Source organism: Hemitrygon akajei, chromosome 14 (assembly GCF_048418815.1).
Source record: "Hemitrygon akajei chromosome 14, sHemAka1.3, whole genome shotgun sequence".
Lineage (NCBI taxonomy): Eukaryota > Metazoa > Chordata > Chondrichthyes > Myliobatiformes > Dasyatidae > Hemitrygon > Hemitrygon akajei.
The window spans coordinates 69480794-69499412 of NC_133137.1; the positions used below are offsets into that span (position 1 = coordinate 69480794).

The window sequence follows — 18619 nt, forward strand, 5'->3', positions numbered from 1 at the left end:
TGAAACTGAGTCCCATTTAAGGAAATGTTGTCTCTTGCATTGTGTCATGCATCTGAATCCCTCCTTGGACGTGCTTTATCATTGGCCATGGACCTCTCCAACAGGTCATAGACATGAGAGGTTGTGTGTGGAGCCATGCTTCATGTCTGGTTAGAAGTGAGCTGCTCCATGAGTGTTGTTTTCTTTAGTCCAGGACACTAATGAGATTGTGATAATTAAATTCTCCCCCATAGCAAAAGAAGCTCTTTCTGATCCCCGTTTGTGTTCACAACAAAACAGAAAATTCTGGAAATGTTCAGCAAGTCAGGCAGCATCTGTAGCGATGGAACTAATATAACACCATAAGATATATGAATAGAATTAGGCCACTCTGCCCAGCATGTCTGCTGCACCATTCATTATGGCTGAAATATTATCCCTCTCAACCCCATTCTCCTGCCTTCTCCCCTAACCTTTGACACACTGACTAATGAAGAACCTATCAACCTCTGCTTTAAATATACTCAATGACCTGGCCTCCACAGCCACCCATGGCAATGAATTCCACAGATTCATCACTCTCAAGCTAAATAAATTCCTTTTCATCTCTGTTCCAAATGGACGTCCCTCTATTTTGAGGCTGTGCCCTCTGGTTCTAGACTACCCACTACAGGAAACACCCTCTCCACATCCACTCTATCTCAGCCTTTCAATATTTGATGGGCTTCAAGGATATGCCCATCATTCTTCTAAATTCTATTGAGTACAGGCCCAGAGCAATCAAATGCTCTTCACACTCCTGGGATCATTCTCATGAACCTCCTCTGGGCCCCCTCCAATAGCAGTACATCTTTTCTTAGATAAGTAGCCCAAAACTGCTCACCATACTCCAAGTGCGATCTGACCAAAGCCTTATAAAACCACAGCATCACATCCTTGTTCTTATACTGTATTTCACTCAAAATGAACGCTAACATTGCATTTGCCTTCCATACCACTGACTCAACCTACAAATTAACCTTTATGGAAACTTTCCAAGGCACAAATCCATGGTCTCACGAGACTAACAGATGCTTAAATATGCCTTTATTCCTCCTACCAGAGTTCATGACTGTAGTGCTAAGAGATTGAGTACGGGAGTTGACATTGTATGAAGTGCTTCCAAATAACTGAGCTCCAATTTCAATTCTTTATTACAAATCCAGCAAAGATGAACAAACTTAGTGATAAAAAAACATGAAACTAAATTAGAGATATAGTGGAATAAGAGTAATTAGCTTTCATATTAAGGTAATTAAGTGAAGATCATAAATAACTGTTACAATTAGCGAAATAAGTGGTCAACAAAAAACATCCTTTCCCAGTTGCCTCGAAGTCTCAACAAGACGAACTGACTAAGTGTGAATAAGCAACTATACTCATTTGCTGTTCTTCTGTCGCTGTTGTTTTCTGCGAGTGAGGGAATCGGGGATTGTTATGCAGAGAGGATCGCTGACTTGTGGCTGTTGTTTTGCTGCGGGCAAGGGGAGGATTTTGCGGTCTGCAAGTTTTGTTTCTTTTTCATGCCAGTTGGGAGGGGAGTTGATGTGTTTTCTTTCATCACCATCCATCGTCTTTCTGTATTGAATGGTTATCTGGAAAAGACAAATCAGAGTTGTATTGTACATGCATACTTTGACAATAAAATGAACCTTTGCTTCCATCATGCCCCAACTCGTGATACATTACCCACAATAAATATGCAATACAAAATACAATACAGACAGACTGAAAATAGTTACATGGCTCCTACAATGGTGATACACTTCCCAGCACTTTGTTCCATCTGTTCTCTCTTCGCCCATTCTTCCAATCTTTCCAACTCCTGCAGATTTGCTGCTTCCTTAACACTACCTGCCCCTCCACCTATCTTTGTATTATCTGCAGACCTGGCCACAAAGTCATCAATTCTGTCATCCAAACCATTGACATATAACATGAAAGAGAAGTGGTCCCAATACTGACCCTTGTGGAGTACCACTAGTCACCAGCAGCCAACTAGAATAGGCCCACTTTAATCCCACTCTGCCTCCTGCCAATCAGCCAAACGTCTATCCATGGGCTCTTATCATGTTCAGCAGCCTTACGTGTGGCACCTTGTCAAATGTCTTCTGAAAATCCAAGTAAACATCTACTGATTCTCCTTTGTCTATCCTTCCAGAACATTTGTCTGGCAAATTTTTCCTTGAAGAAACTGTGCTGACTTTGCCTACTTTATCCTGTACCTCCAAGTACCCCAAAAACTCATCCATAATAATGGACTCTAACATTTTCCCAGCCACTGAAGTCAGGCTAACAGGCCAACAATTTTCTTTTTGTCTCCCTCCCTTAAGTGTAATTTAAGTGAAAATTTGCAATTTTCTAGTCCTCTGGAAGCATTCCAGAAACTAGTGTTTCTTGAAAGATCATTACTAATACCTCCACAATCTCTTCAGCTACCTTCTTCAGAAAACTGGTGTGCAGTCCATCTGTTCCAGGTGACTTACAGCTAGTGACTTTCTGTCAGGGCACTGGAGCAGCGATCCAATCGCAGACCCAGTACTGTGCACACAGTGATATTAATTGAGTAACATATCCCAAGGTGCAAACAAAGTCGGCATCAAAGTTCAGGCAGAGATCAGAACATCCAGAGAAATCCAAAAACCAGAATCGGGAAACAGGTAGAGCTGATATTCAGACAGACAGAGTACAGATACAAATGCTGGAAAGGCTCAGGAAAACTCACCGGCACAATCTGGCAACAAACAGGTGAAAATGCAGGACTGAAATACACCGAACAATAAACAGAGAGGCAGATGATAGGTGGAGCACAATGAGACACAAGTGGCAGCAATACAGGTAATAATGAGAGACGGAGTACTCAGTGATACAGGGGCCGGAGTAGAGCAGGAGCGGGGACAGGAGCACATGGCAATACGAAACCACAGACTGACAGCTAGAGGGAAACACACAAAAAGACAGAGTTCAACTGGAGGTACTGACACTTCTACAATGAAGACTGACACAAAATACTTAAGTTTGTTTGCCATTTCATTGTCTCCTATTGCTCACTCTCCATCATCATTTTCTAGCAGTCCAATATCCACTCTACTTCTCTTTTACTCTTTATATATCTGGAAAAAAAGTTGGTATCCTCTTTGACATTATTGGCTAGTTTGCCTTTATATTTTAATCTTTTCTCTCCTTATTACTTTTTTAGTTGTTTTCTGTTGGTTTTTACAAGTTTCCCAATTCTCTAACTATCCACTAATTGTTGCTATATTATATGCACTCTCTTTTGTTGTCTTTGACTTCCCTTGTCAGCCACAGTTGCCTCATTCTCCCTTTAAAGTACTTATTCATCTTTGGGATGTATCTTTTCTGTGCCTTCTGAATTACCCACAGAAATGTCAGCCATTGCTGTTCTGAATCAGAATCAGCTTGTCATGGTCTGGTCTGTGAAATCCGCATTCCGGTTCACGGTCCGGTCCATGTTCATTATTCCAGGTTTTCCTGTTTTTCCCAGTTTCTGTTGAGGCAGCTGATTCTCGTTTGGGCTGGCTTCATAAATAGCTTCAGGATTCAGCCTCTGGCTGCTGGATTGTTCCTGTCTGTATCCCTTCCCTTCACCTTCCTCTTGGAGCCTCGCCTTGCCTTCACCGCTGTCAAGTTCAACCGCTGGAGCAAGATAAGGAACTCTCTTTCGTTGTTTTGAACTATCTCTGTGTCCACGCCTTCGCTAGGTAGGTCCGGCCGTCTGCCACTACCTTGGGTTAGGAACTGTCTCGTTGTATTCTGAGTAATGAGCCCTGGCCCTACGTCCTGTACCCAAGGAGGGGTCCCGGCTCTGTGTTCCATGTTCCTGTCTCTTCCTCGATCAAGTCAAGGCTTTGGGGTCTCGCCTAGTCCTAGCCACGTCCAAGAACCTTGTCCTGTCCAAGCCATGGCTTTGTGTTCTCGTCTTGTCTATGTGCCTCACCCAGCCCTGGAGTACCTTGCCCAGCCCTCTGCTGGGGTTCCCTTGTCCTGTCCAGGAGTCTCATGTCCAGTCCTGTAGCCACGTCTTGTCCTTGCCTAGTTCTGGGTCTGAGCCTGAGTCAAGACCCAGGTTCTGGGTCCTTGTCCAGTCTCTGGCTTGGAGTCCAAGCCCAGGCTCCTAGTTCCCAGTTCCATGTCCTGGTTCTGCTATCCTAGTCAAGTCCTAGCCCAGGCCTGGAATCCTTGTCTCCTCCAGGGCCTGTATCATGTCCAGCGTACTTTCTTCCCCATTTTCCTTGCTTCCTTCTCATGCCTAGTCCTGTTAGTAGTGCAAAAAAGAAAAACAAATGGGGTAATGTTCTAGGTTTTGATGTCTATTCAGAAATCTGTTGGCAGAATTATTCTTGAATCATTGAGTGTGTGCCTTCAGGCTCCTTTACCTCCCCTCTGATGGCAGCAATGAGAAGAGGGCATGTACTGTGTAATGGTAGTCTTTAATGATGGATGCCACCGTTTTAAAGCACCGCTCTTTGAAGCTATTCTGGATGCTGGGGAGACTGGTGCCCATGATGGAGCTGACTGAGTTCACAAATTTCAGCAGCATATTTTGATCCTCACCCTGCTAGTGACCCCCTTCAGCCATATTTCATGAGAAATTAGTTGTAGCACGGCTTAAAATGCAAAGAAAAAATGGAGGGGAGGAGAGAGCAAAGGGGAAAGTATGTACAGTAGATAGGAAGACAAGAGCAACGGAATGACAAAAGAAATAGCAGAGCAGAGTGAAAGGGAGTAATAAAGGCATTTAGGTCATGATATAGGATACGTATGAAAAATACACTGAAAAGATCATAACATGTTTAACATGTGACAATTATGGAGGTCATATTGTGATATTCAATGGGCATTATTTTAAAATCATGGCTTTGTGTTTGAAATGCCTAATAGAAACGTAGAAAATAGGTGCAGGAGTAGGCCATTTGGCCCTTCGAGCCTGCACCGCCATTCAGTATGATCATGGCTGATCATCCAACTCAGAACCCTGTACCTGCTTTCTCTCCGTACCCCCTGATCCCTTTAGCCACAAGGGCCATATCTAACTTCCTCTTAAATATAGCCAATGAACTGGCCTCAACTGTTTCCTGTGGCAGAGAATTCCACAGATTCACAACTCTCTGTGTGAAGAAGTTTTTCCTCATCTCGGTCCTAAAATGCTTCCCCTTTATCCTTAAACTGTGACCCCTCGTTCTGGACTTCCCCAACATCAGAAACAATCTTCCTGCATCTAGCCTGTCCAATCCCTTTAGAATTTTATGTTTCAATAAGATCCCCCCTCAATCTTCTAAATTCCAGTGAGTATAAGCCTAGTCAATCCAGTCTTTCTTCATATGAAAGTCCTGCCGTCCCAGGAATCAATCTGGTGAACCTTCTTTGTACTCCTTCTATGGCAAGAATGTCTTTCCTCAGATTAGGGGACCAAAACTGCACACAATACTCCAGGTGTGGGCTCACCAAGGCCTTGTACAACTGCAGTAGAACCTCCCTGCTCCTGTACTCAAATCCTTTTGCTATGAATGCCAACATACCATTTGCCTTTTTCACTGCCTGCTGTACCTGCATGCCCACCTTCAATGACTGGTGTACAATGACACCCAGGTCTCGTTGCACCTCCCCTTTTCTTAATCGGCCACCATTCAAATAATAATCTGTTTTCCTGTTCTTGCAACCAAAGTGGATAACCTCACATTTATCCACATTAAATTGCATCTGCCATGAATTTGCCCACTCACCTAACCTATCCAAGTCACCCTGCATCCTCTTAGCATCCTCCTCACAGCTAACACCGCCGCCCAGCTTCATGTCATCTGCAAATTTGGAGATTCTGCATTTAATTCCCTCATCTAAATCATTAATATATATTGTAAACAACTGGGGTCCCAGCACTGAGCCTTGCGGTACCCCACTAGTCACTACCTGCCATTCTGAAAAGGTCCCGTTTACTCCCACTCTTTGCTTCCTGTCTGCCAACCAATTCTCTATCCACATCAATACCATTCCCCCAATACCATGTGCTTTAAGTTTGCACACTAATCTCCTGTGTGGGACCTTGTCAAAAGCCTTTTGAAAATTTAAATATACCACATCCACTGGCTCTCCCCTATCCACTCTACTAGTTACATCTTCAAAAAATTCTATAAGATTCGTCAGACATGATTTTCCTTTCACAAATCCATGCTGACTTTGTCCGATGATTTCACCTCTTTCCAAATGTGCTGTAATGTAGCCTTCTTGGGCAAATAACATAATGAAATAGAACCAGCATTCCAATAATAAACAATTGTTATTTGTGCACCCAGCAGCCTAGATTCCAGCTCTGTATCACCATATACACACTGCAGCAAGTAGTTTGTATTGGACAGTGCAGCACACACTGGATATAAACCACAGGGACTGTACCCCAAATTTCTTGGAGAATGAGATGGAACTTCAGGTGGGAGCGCCTGAAGAAAGCATCAGTTTTAAGTAAGGGCTGGTAGGCAGCCCACCAGGGCCACTAATGGAAAGGCTTTGGATGACTGACTGGTGAAATTACAGCACTCTCTAGTTTCCACAACTGTGGATCAAGGTTGTAGGAAGTTTCATGATTTGACCAGTTATATCAAGGAGTGACTTTTGCTGAAACGACTCTGCTCCTCAGAATTGTTATTTTTTTTTTACCTTTTACGTTGAACCACCGCCTACATCAAAATTTTAAAAAACGTGCAGTCACTAAGGGGTCAATAATTATCTTTGTGCTCATGTCTACCACACGCAGCCACAAGTATGTACATATACAACAAAGACTAAAATGCTTACGTATCATTTATTCCAAAATCTACAAAAGCCTGCACACGGACTACAGGTGCCAGGAATGGAAAACTATCCCTGCAAACTGTCGGTGGCCCAGTGAAGACTCTGACCTCCTCATAGCTATGCCTTTGTGAGGCTCAGTGTGGGATTACCGCAAGCGCTTGAAGTTGCTGATGGTGCCCATGTAAATGAATGCGTATTTCCATACCATGTTCCATTAATCTTTTACTCTTACAGTTTATTTCCATTCCTTCATGGGCCCTCATATCTGCCCCTATTTACGAATAACATCCTTTGCTGAGGTGCTTCCCTCTTGTGGCAGGAGGAAGATGAGGCGGGAGGAGCACCCACGTGATGAGTTGACTCAGAAAAACACGTTGATGGTGACCCTTCTTTCAGCCCTGGCTGCCGTGACCTTGCATCTGACTCCACACCACAGCAGCTCAAAAGCAGTGTGAAGGAAAGGTTGAGGACTGGAGATTGGCAGAATCGTGGGGAGAGCATGATAAAAAACAGAATGGGTTTATCTTTGTGCTAACAATAAATCATGTCATCAATGAGGAACCGATTGTATAGGTAGGTGCTCGTGTAAAGTTCGGTAAGTGTCTGGAGAGTCACTGACCCAGTGTGATATAGTGTGTAGAAATTGGAATAAGCTTGCATTGGCGGAGACGTTCGGAACAGCTCCCCGTGAATTCAGGAAATAAAGGCGGTAACTAGCTTCGACGTCTTTGCCTACTTTGTGATTGACCGTTCTAAATTCTCTAACAGAATCTGGCGACGACGACGGGATCCCAATGGTACGGGATGCCAACGAACCCATCCGACAAACTTGTTTATCATCAACATCGGACTATGTGAGACCTGCTTGAAAGATAGAAGTGAAGACCGGAGTAAGGAGCGCATCCCATACCGGCCGGTGACCACCCCTGAGTTCAGCCCTGACTCAGAACAAGACGGGTTTGGCAGAAAGGGGTTGGGAGCTCTGATTAACATACGGTATTAAAACTAAGGCAATTAAAAGACGACGTTGAAACGAAGGCAATTAAAGACCTCGAGATTAGAACCTGCCCCACTGGCCAATGGAAAAATGTGAGGGAATTATATAGGGTATATGTCTCTGTACGAATTAAGTGTTTCCCTTTGCAGAGAACAATTGACAGGTAGGTAGGATGGGTAACCTCCAGAAGGGGAATCGGAAAGGCAGTTCTGGATCCACACCACGCCAGGACTCGGAAGGCGGTGAGCAGGCAAACAGATAAGGTGAGAGAGGAAAAAAGGGGATGGAGAATGGTGGGGGGGGGGGGGGGGCTTTCCACATTTGGTTGGTCCAGATTTGCCAAATGTTTACTCCATCCACCTGGAGATGAGAAGACATTGGTGAAAGTAGCTACAGAACTTTCTGGCCAGGAGTTAGATCAGGATTTCTCAATGCGGCCCAAGGACTACAAGGGGAGTGGGCCCCTCCACCGGGGAATGGTGGTGGGAGTCCTACTGCCGGAATGCATTACAGGTATTGGCCGAACGGAGCAAAAGATGCCATTCTCGCAGGAGTCAGGCAACACTAACTTTGGAGAAGTAACTAGAGGTCAGCTAAAGAAAGAGGAGACTATTAATGATTTTATTGCTCGGTTTAAAGGTACTTGGGAACCGAGCGCAGGAATACCTCTGGCAGGGAACAACCCACTGGCAGCGCAGTCATTTCTAAATTGACTCCAAATGGATGTAGCATATTCTTTTAAATTGACCAATCTGAAATGGCAGAACAAAAATTGAGAAGATGTTATAACATTCCTCATTAATATGGATAGGAATGGGCTATCTTAAAATCAGGGAGAAAGGGGACAGTAAGGGCAACAAAAAAGAAGAGGTGATTTGAGAGAAGGGAGAAGTGTCAGAAGGGATGCGGGCGGTGTGGGAAGAAAGGACATTGGGCTAAGGAGTACTGTACCGTTATTCTTTGTGCCCCCGGAAACAGACTGCCTGGGCTCTGCACTACAATGCTTACAAAAACTAAACAATCAGAGGATTCAGCTGCTCTCCAGAGCTGGCGTATTGAGGGAAATCCCTGGGGAAATTGGCTATGGCAGCAAATTGAAGCTAACGCTAAAACAAGGGAATTTCTGGACAATTGAACTGGGACTTGTAAACTAGTAACTGCGCTGCATTGTGCCGCGGCCTTCCAGGATCCGGATCCCAATGACGATGATAGATTCCAAGCAAATCGCCACGAAGGCAAGAGGCGTCTAGTATTCTTGGCGAGTAGGGTAATTTTTGGCCCCGGGGGAACAGCGGCTGAGGTTGAGCTCAAAAGAAAGCAGGAGGCACACATTCTCACCGGCAGTGAAGCCTAAAGACTTGGGGACTAGGGGTGTTGGAATACAGAACGCCACCTAACCAAGAGGGGGTGACTTACTGTGGACCAGATACAGGGCAATAGTATCTCCATTACATACTTACTGTGAATCCCATAGACAGAGCCCACCCCCTCCTCCACCCCAATTGAGCGATCCACAAGACTTCCGCAGGGTGGATCCTGTACTGTGGGCACAGCATATGGATCATGTAGGATCAGAGAAATCCGTAGTGACGCGTCAGGTGACTCTTAAACGAAGCACTCCGGAAGCCGTCACCGGTACTGAACCCGTCATGCAGACGCTGTTGCGACAAGGGGGTTCTGCGACTAACTCAGAACCTTTGCAATACGCCGATTTTACCCAATCCCAAGCCGGGGAGACCGGATGACCGGCGGTTTGTTCAGGATTTACGGGCTATAAATCAGAAAGTGCAGCCCATTTCACCGGTGGTTCCAGGCACCCATGTGATACTGGCCCCTCTCCCTCCGGATTTCTGTTGGGGTACAGTGATTGATTTGTTGGTGCCCATCTCTCTATACCTCAGCATGAGGACAGTCAGTATCTGCTTGCTTTCACATATAATAGACAGCAATATACGTGGACAAGACTACCGCAGGGCTATACAGAAAGCCCGCAGTCTACGCAGCCGCTTGGTGGTCATTAGGGAATATTTTGGGGGGCTGATCGTACATAATGGACTGATTTTGGTGATAATTGTAATAGTGGTTGGTAATCCGGTGTACCTGCGCCTTGATGTCGAGGTGTAAAATGAAACCAGAATCATTTGATCCTGAGTATGTTGAAGGTGACTTATTGTGGGCCTCGCAGACATGGACTGATTGTAGAGAAGACGCCATGTCGTCGTTGAATCGTATGGTCGCCGGAGAACATGGAGCCTCCCTATCAGAATTACAACTGCCAGCCCACAGTAACATATCTGGGGGATGTACTGCACTTGAGCGCCCGCCCAATGGCGCCGGGGCATGTGACTGCCATTGCGCTGTATCCCAGACCTGCTACCAGAAAACAGATTTTCCTGGGGAATGACGAATTACTGCCGACATTGGATACCTAAATACCGACGCTGCCCGACGCGTCGCAGTAACCCAGGCTGCACCTGATACCATACAGTGGTTTGAGGATATGGAGCAAGTTTACGAAGCACTAAAACGTGCCCTAATACAGGTCCCCGCATTGGGATTGCCCGATTACAACAAGCCGTTCCAGCTGTAAGTGAATGAACGGGAGGCGTTTCGCAACTGCGGAACCCATGAACCTGGTGGCTTACGAAGACCAGTGGCGTATTCTTCCTCCCTTTCGCCTCCAGGGGTTAGAGGAATGTCAGGATGTTTAAGGGCAGTGGCGGCGACGGCAGTAATGGTCAAGGAGGCTGCACCGTTGATGCTAAACCATGCCTGTACCATACTGACACCATGCTGCCACGCAACATTTCCCCGCCGCCCGCCGCACGGGGTACGAGCTCATGCTACGTAGCGAGTCGAATTTAACTTTTAAAAGAGTACCCGACTACGCTCATTGCTATGACAGAGTCCTCAGAACCCCATGACTGTGCAGAGACCGTTACGTCACCACGACCTGGCCTATCCACTGCACCCTTGACAACCCGGATTTAATACTCTACGGACTGGCAGGCCTGCTGACCCTATACTGCAGGCTATGCGACAATGACCCCCATTGATACTTCAGAGGTAGGAGCCTTTCCCCAAGGGACTCCGCTCAGGCATCTGAGCTTTTTGCTTTAACACGAGCTCGCACAGTAAACATCGATACACACTCCCGGTATGCCCTCGGGGTGGCCATTGATTTTGGGTGACTTTGATTCATTACGTCCGCGGGTAACCCCATCTAGCATGCGTATCTCATTAAAAAAAAAATCTGCTACCAGAAGTGCGATGCCCGAACAAATTGCTGTCATTAAGTGCAAAGCCCACACTACTGCCTCAGATCCCGTAACTAAGGGAAATGCTGCTGCCGAGAGTGCCGGAAAAGCTATGCTCATTCGTATGCGGGTACAATGTTCCCCTGTCACCCCTACCCCAAACCTGCAAGATTTAATTTCCGCCCAAGACGGGAACCCGGAAAAGGAGAAGGGAGTATGGAAGGAAAAGCAGTGTTTTAGGGACTCGGCGGGAGTGTGGAGACATGCGGACAATCGCCCCGTGTGTCCCAGGAATCTCCTGCATGCCCTTGTTCAACCCATAGATGGGAAAGGACATGTAGGAAAGGGGGGGGGGGGGGGTATTATACATCAAATACAACAACAATGGTTTGCACCAGGGTTAATAGGCATTGCGGGACAGATTGTGCAAAACTGTGAGATTTGCCAGAGAAACAATGGGGGTAAATCACCTGCTAAATTTGACCACCCGCGGAGGCACCATTTGCCAAATGACGAATAGACTTGAGCAGTGCCTGCCAGTGGGGGTTATAAATACCTATTAGTAATAGTGGATATGTTCTTCTGAAGGGTGGAGGCGTTTTCCACTAGAAAAGATTATTATCGAGCTGTGGTTAACTAACACATTAATGAAAGAAATTATTCCCAGATTTGGGGGTTCCATACACACATAACAGTGATAGAGGGACACATTTTACAGGTAAATTAATTAAGGAATTGGGTCAGGCGTTAGGATTTTCTTAAGAGTATCACCTTCTGAGTCAGCCCCAGTCCTCAGGACTAGTGGAACGGATAAATGGAGTATTGAAACATACATTGGCAAAGGTATGTCAGGAAACGGGATTGAGATGGCCAGAGGCTCTTCCCATAGCATTATACACTCTAAGAAATCAGGTGAGCCGGACAACTGAACTGACTGCCCTCGGGGTGTTGATGCCGGCGGGATCTCCGGACCCTTTGACTGGTGCACAAACGTCCCTGGTCTGGACCGACGAGGACATCATAGAAATTGTTAAAGTCCTAGGCGAAGCAATAAATACAAACCAAGGACATGTAGCTAGCTGCTGCATTACTCACCCCTTTAAAGCCGGAGACTGTACATGTGAAGAAAGACTCTTTCTCCTGGATGGAAAGGGCCCTTTAGGGTGATCCTGCGACAAGCGGTGCTGTGAAAGTCCAGGGGAAGCCTGATTGGATACACGGAACCAAGTTCAAGTTCCCTTCTCCGGAAGACGGGGAAATTAATTATGAAGAAATTACGTTTGTTGTGTGGACTATTGGGGTTTATTATGCTGGGAGAGCCTCTAATACTTAGATGGGCTTAGCTCGTGAATATGACCCACTTACTAATGTAGTTGTTGGGTGTGCATGGGGCAAGAGGTATATCCTTATGGCCAGTTCCCTTCAGTGAGAAGAAGCGAGAATGCTTCAATAAGAAACCAGCAGTTTTAAAAGCTATTACTGGCCAGACAAAAGGAAGGAATGGATACAGGAGGGAATAGATAATCAACAGAAGAACAAGGCTACATAGATGGTTGACCTTTAAGGGAAAATGCTTTGAGGGATATAATTATACCATAATTTAACAAATCATAACGTGCCTAGATTGCATATAGCTACACAAACAGCTGGAAAGCTTTGGTGCCGGGAAGCTAGACGGGTCAATTAATGGGAAGGAGTAGATGCGGAGAGAAGACTGATTTATGGAGGGGTAACCACAGCGTGATTCAGCGAAGGGTCACCGTGATTATTAGATGGCACATACTGGATATGTGGGGGCCGAGCTTACACCTGTTTACCTCTTAACTGGACCGGTTGTTGTTACCCCGGATTTGCACTACTGGCGGTACATCACTCTCGTGTCTCGTACCCACAGGCCCATCCGCGAAGCAAGAGGGCGATGACAGATGGAGGGAGGTTCTGGATGATTATGTTTCCTACGTATGGGGCAGGCAGAGCAGCTCAAGAATTGATGCGCATCGCTTCAGCCCTTGGCTCTGAAGGGTGTGCATTTACAGATAAAATAAGTAACCTCTGAAATAGCAGCTACCAGATCTGTCTGTGGCTTTGCAGAATCGCAGAGTCCCAGATTTTGTGTTAGCTGAGAGTGGAGGCACTTGTGCCATAATAGGACAGGAATACAGTATATTGCTGATGAGTCCGATTGTAAAACTAATCTGGCAGACCACATTAAGGAGAAAATGGAAAATATGAAGAAGGTGGAGCGGAACTTCATGATTATAATTCCCCAGGGTCTTGGTGGTCACCAGGGAATATTTTTGGAGGATGGTGGGAACCCATCATATATTATCGATGTTAATTGTAATAGTGGTACTGGTAATCCGATGTTCCTGCGCCTTGATGCCGAGGACTCGACCCAGACCCGAGGGGATATTTCCTAAAATGAAACCAGAATCATTTAATCCTGCACAAGAGAAAAATCTGCAGATGCTGGAAACCCGAGCAACACAAAGAAAATGTTGGAGGGACTCGGCAGCATCTGTGGAAAAAAGTATGGTCGACGTTTCGGGCCGAAACCCTTCGGCAGGACAGGAGCGAGAAAAAATGCTGAGGAGTAGATTTAAAAGGCGGGGGAGGGGAGGGAGAAACTCCAGGTGATAGGCGAAACCTGGAGGGGAGGGCTGAAGTAAAGAGCCAGGAAGTTGAATGGTGAAAGAGACAGAAGGCCATGGAAGAAAGAGAAGGGGGGCGGGGTGGAACGAGGAACTCCAGAGGGAGTCCATGGGTGGGCAAGGAAATAAGGCGAGGGAGGGAAAAGAGTATGTGAAATGGTGAAGGGGGGAGGGGTGGCATTACCAGAAGTTTGAGAAATCGACGTTCATACCATCACCCAAACGGAATATAAGATGTTGTTCCTCCAACCTAAGTGTGGCCTCATCACAAGAGTGGAGGAGGCCATTGGTGGATATATCGGAATGGGAATGGGAATGAGAAATGGGATTTAAATGGATGGCCACTGGGAGATCCCGCTGGTGCTGAACTCGTTGACTTCATCCACTTTGCCTCCAACTTCCACCCTGCCCTCAAATACACCTGATCCATTTCCGACACTTCCCTTTCTCAATCTCACTGTCTCTATCGCCGGAGACAGTTTATCCATCCATTACAAACCCACGGATTCCTACAGCTATTTGGACTATACCTCGTCCCACCCTGATACTTGTAAAAACGCCATCCCCTTCTCTTAATTTTCATTCTAGATCGAAGGAGGCGTCCTCCTTTTTCAAAGAAAGGGTCTCTCTTCCTCCACCATCAACGCTGCCCTCAACCGCATCTCTTCTATTTCACGCACGTCTGCACTTACCCCATCCTCCCGCCACCCTACCAGGGATAGGGTTCCTCTTTCCTCACCTGTCACCCCACCAGCCTCCGCGTCCAGCACATAATCCTCTGAAACTTCCGCCGTCTCCAATGGGATCCCACCACCAAGCACATCTTTCCCTCTCCCCAACTTTCTGCTTTCCACAGGGATCGCTCCCTACGCGGCTCCCTTCTCCATTCGTCCCTCCCCACTGATCCCCCCTCCTGGCACTTATCCTTGCAAGCGGAACAAGTGCTACACCTGCCCCTACACCTCCTCCCTCACTACCATTCAGGGCTCTTGTTCCAGGTGAGGCGACACTTCACCTGTGGGTCTGTTGGGGTCATATGGCCTCCCGGTATTTCTCCAGTCCTGCCGAAAGGTTTCGGCCCGAAATGTCCACTGTACTTTTTATCCCTGGCTTGGCCCGCTGAGTTCCTGTCATTTGATCCTGATTATGATGAAGACGCTCGCTTAAACTGTGGCCTCTAACCCCTGATTATGAAACCCCGTTTCCAGATGATGAGGAGTAGGGTCGATCTAGCGATCAAAAAGGAGGACTCTTGTGAAGGAAAGGGGTTTAGCTTGAGGACTGGGGGTTGGCAGAATCGTAGGGAGAGCATGATAGAAAAAACGGAATGGGTCTGTCTTCACGGTAACTAGATCATGTCGTGAATGAGGAACCGACTGTATAGGTGTTAATCGTCTGAGAGGTGACGTGATTAGTGTATTGTTCGGTAATTGGAGCAATGAGGAACCGATTGTACAGTTGCTAATGCGTAAATTGCGGAAACAGAGTCTGGAGACCGGCTGACCTAGTGCGATTAGATTAAATGTATAAATTTGAATTGTAACCTCGCGTTAGCGGAGACGCGCGTAACGGTTCCCCGTGAATTCCCGAAAATGAGACGGTAACAAGCTTCAACACGTTATCTGCTTTGTCTTTGTTTGATCGGTACTAAATTCTCTATAACAAGAGGGATGAGAAGTCATACCTAGATTAAAGGGTCACATTTCATGAATTGGGACACATGGGACTATTAGGCAACAGGCAGGCTAAATTGAGTGTGTCTTGACGTCTGACTTGGGCACAACAGCCTCCTAGTTTTGACTGAGAGGTTTCAGATGAGCAGATAAAAAGAACAAGTCAGAGGTGATAATAACAAAATGCCAAGGACCCACCTGACCGACAATTTGCTGCAGCTTCAGGAGATCGCATGCTCAAGTCTCATCATTTCCAGAATATAAATTCATTTACTGGGGTGATTTATATCTCCCAGCCGTCCCCCGTGGCCATTACATGAGCTGAAAGATTATTCTTGCTTCCTTACTGTGTGCACAAGCAGAGTCGGTTGAATGAACAGATCTGACTCGGGAGGCTCAAGGATCATCTGTTTGAGCTCTGCTGGATGCCACTCATCAGCACAGACGCTTGTTCTGAACGAGTACAGGCAAGCAAGCCGCAAGATGAGAAGAGAAATGGGTGAAGAATTCCTAGGTATTTGTGAGCGCCTTGTGGCTTGTCTCGCCCCTGTTACATCTACCTCACACCAGGTGCACGCCACTACTTCTTCTCAGTTCCCTGAGGACTTTTGTCTCATTGATGAACGGGAACGTGCAGATTACTTGCAGAACAGGAGCATTTCTCATGCCTGTATTCTCTTCTGGAAATCATTGTATCTCTCTTTCTCGCATCTGCAAGTTGCACCTGGTTTGTTAGAGCTGTCGGGAGGGTTTAAACTCTCTTGGCAGGGGAGTGGGAACTGGAGTGAAAATACTCAGGATAGGACGGATGGGGAAGAAAGTAAAGATAGCATGCAGTTAGACTGTCAGGAAGGGCAGGCAGGTAATGGGACTTAGTTGCAGCCAACAGGCTGAGTATCAAATCATTAGAGATGAAGAGTCAGAAAGGATAGCAAATGCGGTACTCGAGGTCTGTATCTAACTATGCCTAGTATAAGAAGTAAGGTGGATGATCTTGTTGCAATATTACAGGTGTGGTATAATGTTGTGGCCAGCACTGAATTGTAGCTGAAGGATAGTTGTAGTTGGGAGCTGAATGTCTGAGGTTACACGTTTTATCAGAGGGATTGGAAGGTAGGCAGAGGGGGTAGTGTGGCTCTACTGTTAAAGAATGGCATCAAATCAGTAGATGTGACAAAGGATCGGAAGATGTTGAATCCTTGTAGGTTGAGTTAAGAAACTGCAAGGGTAAAAGGACATTGATGGCAGTTATATACAGGCCTCCCAACCGTGGCTGGGAGCTGGACCACAGGTTACAACAAGAAATTGAAAAGGTTCGTCAAAAGGGCAATGTTATGGTAGTCATGGGAGATTTTAACATGCAGGTCAATTGGGAAAATCAGGTTGGTAATGGAGAGTAAGTTTGTTGAATGCCTAAGAGATAGCTTTTTAGAGCAGCTTATTGTTGAGCCTACTAGGGGATCAGCTAGTAGGTTGTTATGTAATGAACTGGAGGCGATTAGGGAGCTTAAGGTAAAAGAACCACAAGGAACCAGTGAAAACAATATGATTGTGTTCAACTTGAAATTTGAAAGTAAAGTCTGATGTAGCAGTATTTCAGTGGTGAGGGAAATTACAGTGGTATGAGAGAGGAGTTGGCCAAAGTAAATTGGAAGGAGCTGCTGGCAGGGATGTCAGCATTTCTGGGAGGAAGGTGCAGGACATGTGTATTATAAAAATGAAGAAATACTCAAATGGCAAAATAGTACAACCGTGGCTGACAAGGGAAATCAAAGCTAATGTAAAAACAAAAGAGAGGGCATACAACAAAGCAAAAATTAGTGGGAAGATAGAGGATTGGGAAGTTTTAAAAAACCTACAGAGAGCAACTAAAAAAGTCTTTAGAAGGTTAAAGATGAAATATGAAAGCAAGCTAGCAAACAATATCAAAGTGGATAGTGCAAATAAAAGAGAAATGAGAGTGGATATAGGACCGCTAGAAAATGAGGCAGGAGAAATAATAACGGGGAACAAGGAGATGGCTGGTTAACTAAATGATAATTTTGCATCAGTCTTCACTGTAGAAGACACTAGCAGTATGCCTGTTGTTGTAGTGTGTGAAGGAAGAGAAGCAGGTGCAGTTACTGTTACAAGAGAGAAGGTGCTCAAAAAGCTGAAAAACCTAAAGGTACACAAGTCACCCGGACCAGAGGAACTACACCCTAGGGTTCTGAAAGATGTAGTGTTAGAGATTGTGGTGGCATTAGAAATGATCTTTCAAAAATCATTGGACTCTGGCATGGTGCCAGAGGACTGGAAAATTGCAAATGTTACTCCACTCTTTAAGAAAGGAGGAAGGCAGCAGAAAGGAAATTATAGACCAGTTAGCCTGACCTCAGTGGTTGGGAAGACGTTAGAATCAATTGTTAAGGATGAGGTGACGGAGTACTTGGTGACACAGGACAAGATAGTACAAAGTCAGCATGGTTTCCTTCAGGGAAAATCCTGCCTGACGAACCTGTTGATATTCCTTGAGGAGATTACAAATAGATAAAAGGGATGCAGTGGATGTTTTATATTTGGACTTTCAGAAGGCCTTCGACAAGGTGCCACACATGAGGTTGCTTACCAAGTTAAGAGCCTGTGGTATTACAGGGAAGTTACTAACATGGTTAGAGCATTGGCTGATAGGTAGGAGGCTGCAAGTGGGAATAAAATGATCCCTTTCTGGTTGGCTGCCAGTGACTAGTGATGTTCCACAGGGGTCGGTGTTGGGACCACTTCTTTTTATATGCTGTATATAAATGATTTAGATGATAGAATAGATGGCTTTATTGCCAAATTTGTAGATGATACAAAGACTGGTAGAGTGGCAGGTAGAGCTGAGGAAATAGGTAGGATGCAGAGGGACACTGGGAGTCCTTGTGCAGAATACCCTGAAGGGTAACTTGCAGGTTGAGCTGGTGTTAAAGAAGGCAAATGTCATGTTAGCATTCATTTCAAGAGGTCCGATGTGATGCTGAACCTTTATAAGGCACTAGTGAGGCCTCACCTTGAGTCTTGCGAACAGTTTTAGGCCACTCATCTTAGAAAGGATGTGCTGACATTGGAGAGGGTCCAGACAAGGTTCAGAAAGATGATTCTAGGAATGAAAGGGTTATCATACAAGGCACATTTGATGGCTCTGGGTCTTCACTCACTGGAATTCAGAAAGATGAGGGGGGTATCTCATTGATA

At 45.8% G+C, this 18619-nt stretch overlaps 1 long non-coding RNA gene across 1 annotated transcript in view; it reads right to left on the reverse strand.

Moving 5' to 3' along the window:
- Window positions 1-1149: 1149 nt before the first annotated feature.
- Window positions 1150-18619, reverse strand: part of LOC140738676 (uncharacterized) — a 39415-nt gene continuing 21945 nt past the window's right edge. Inside the window, exon 3 of the long non-coding RNA XR_012101419.1 lies at window positions 1150-1613. This is a non-coding gene — a long non-coding RNA (uncharacterized lncRNA). The remainder of the gene's footprint in view (window positions 1614-18619) is intronic.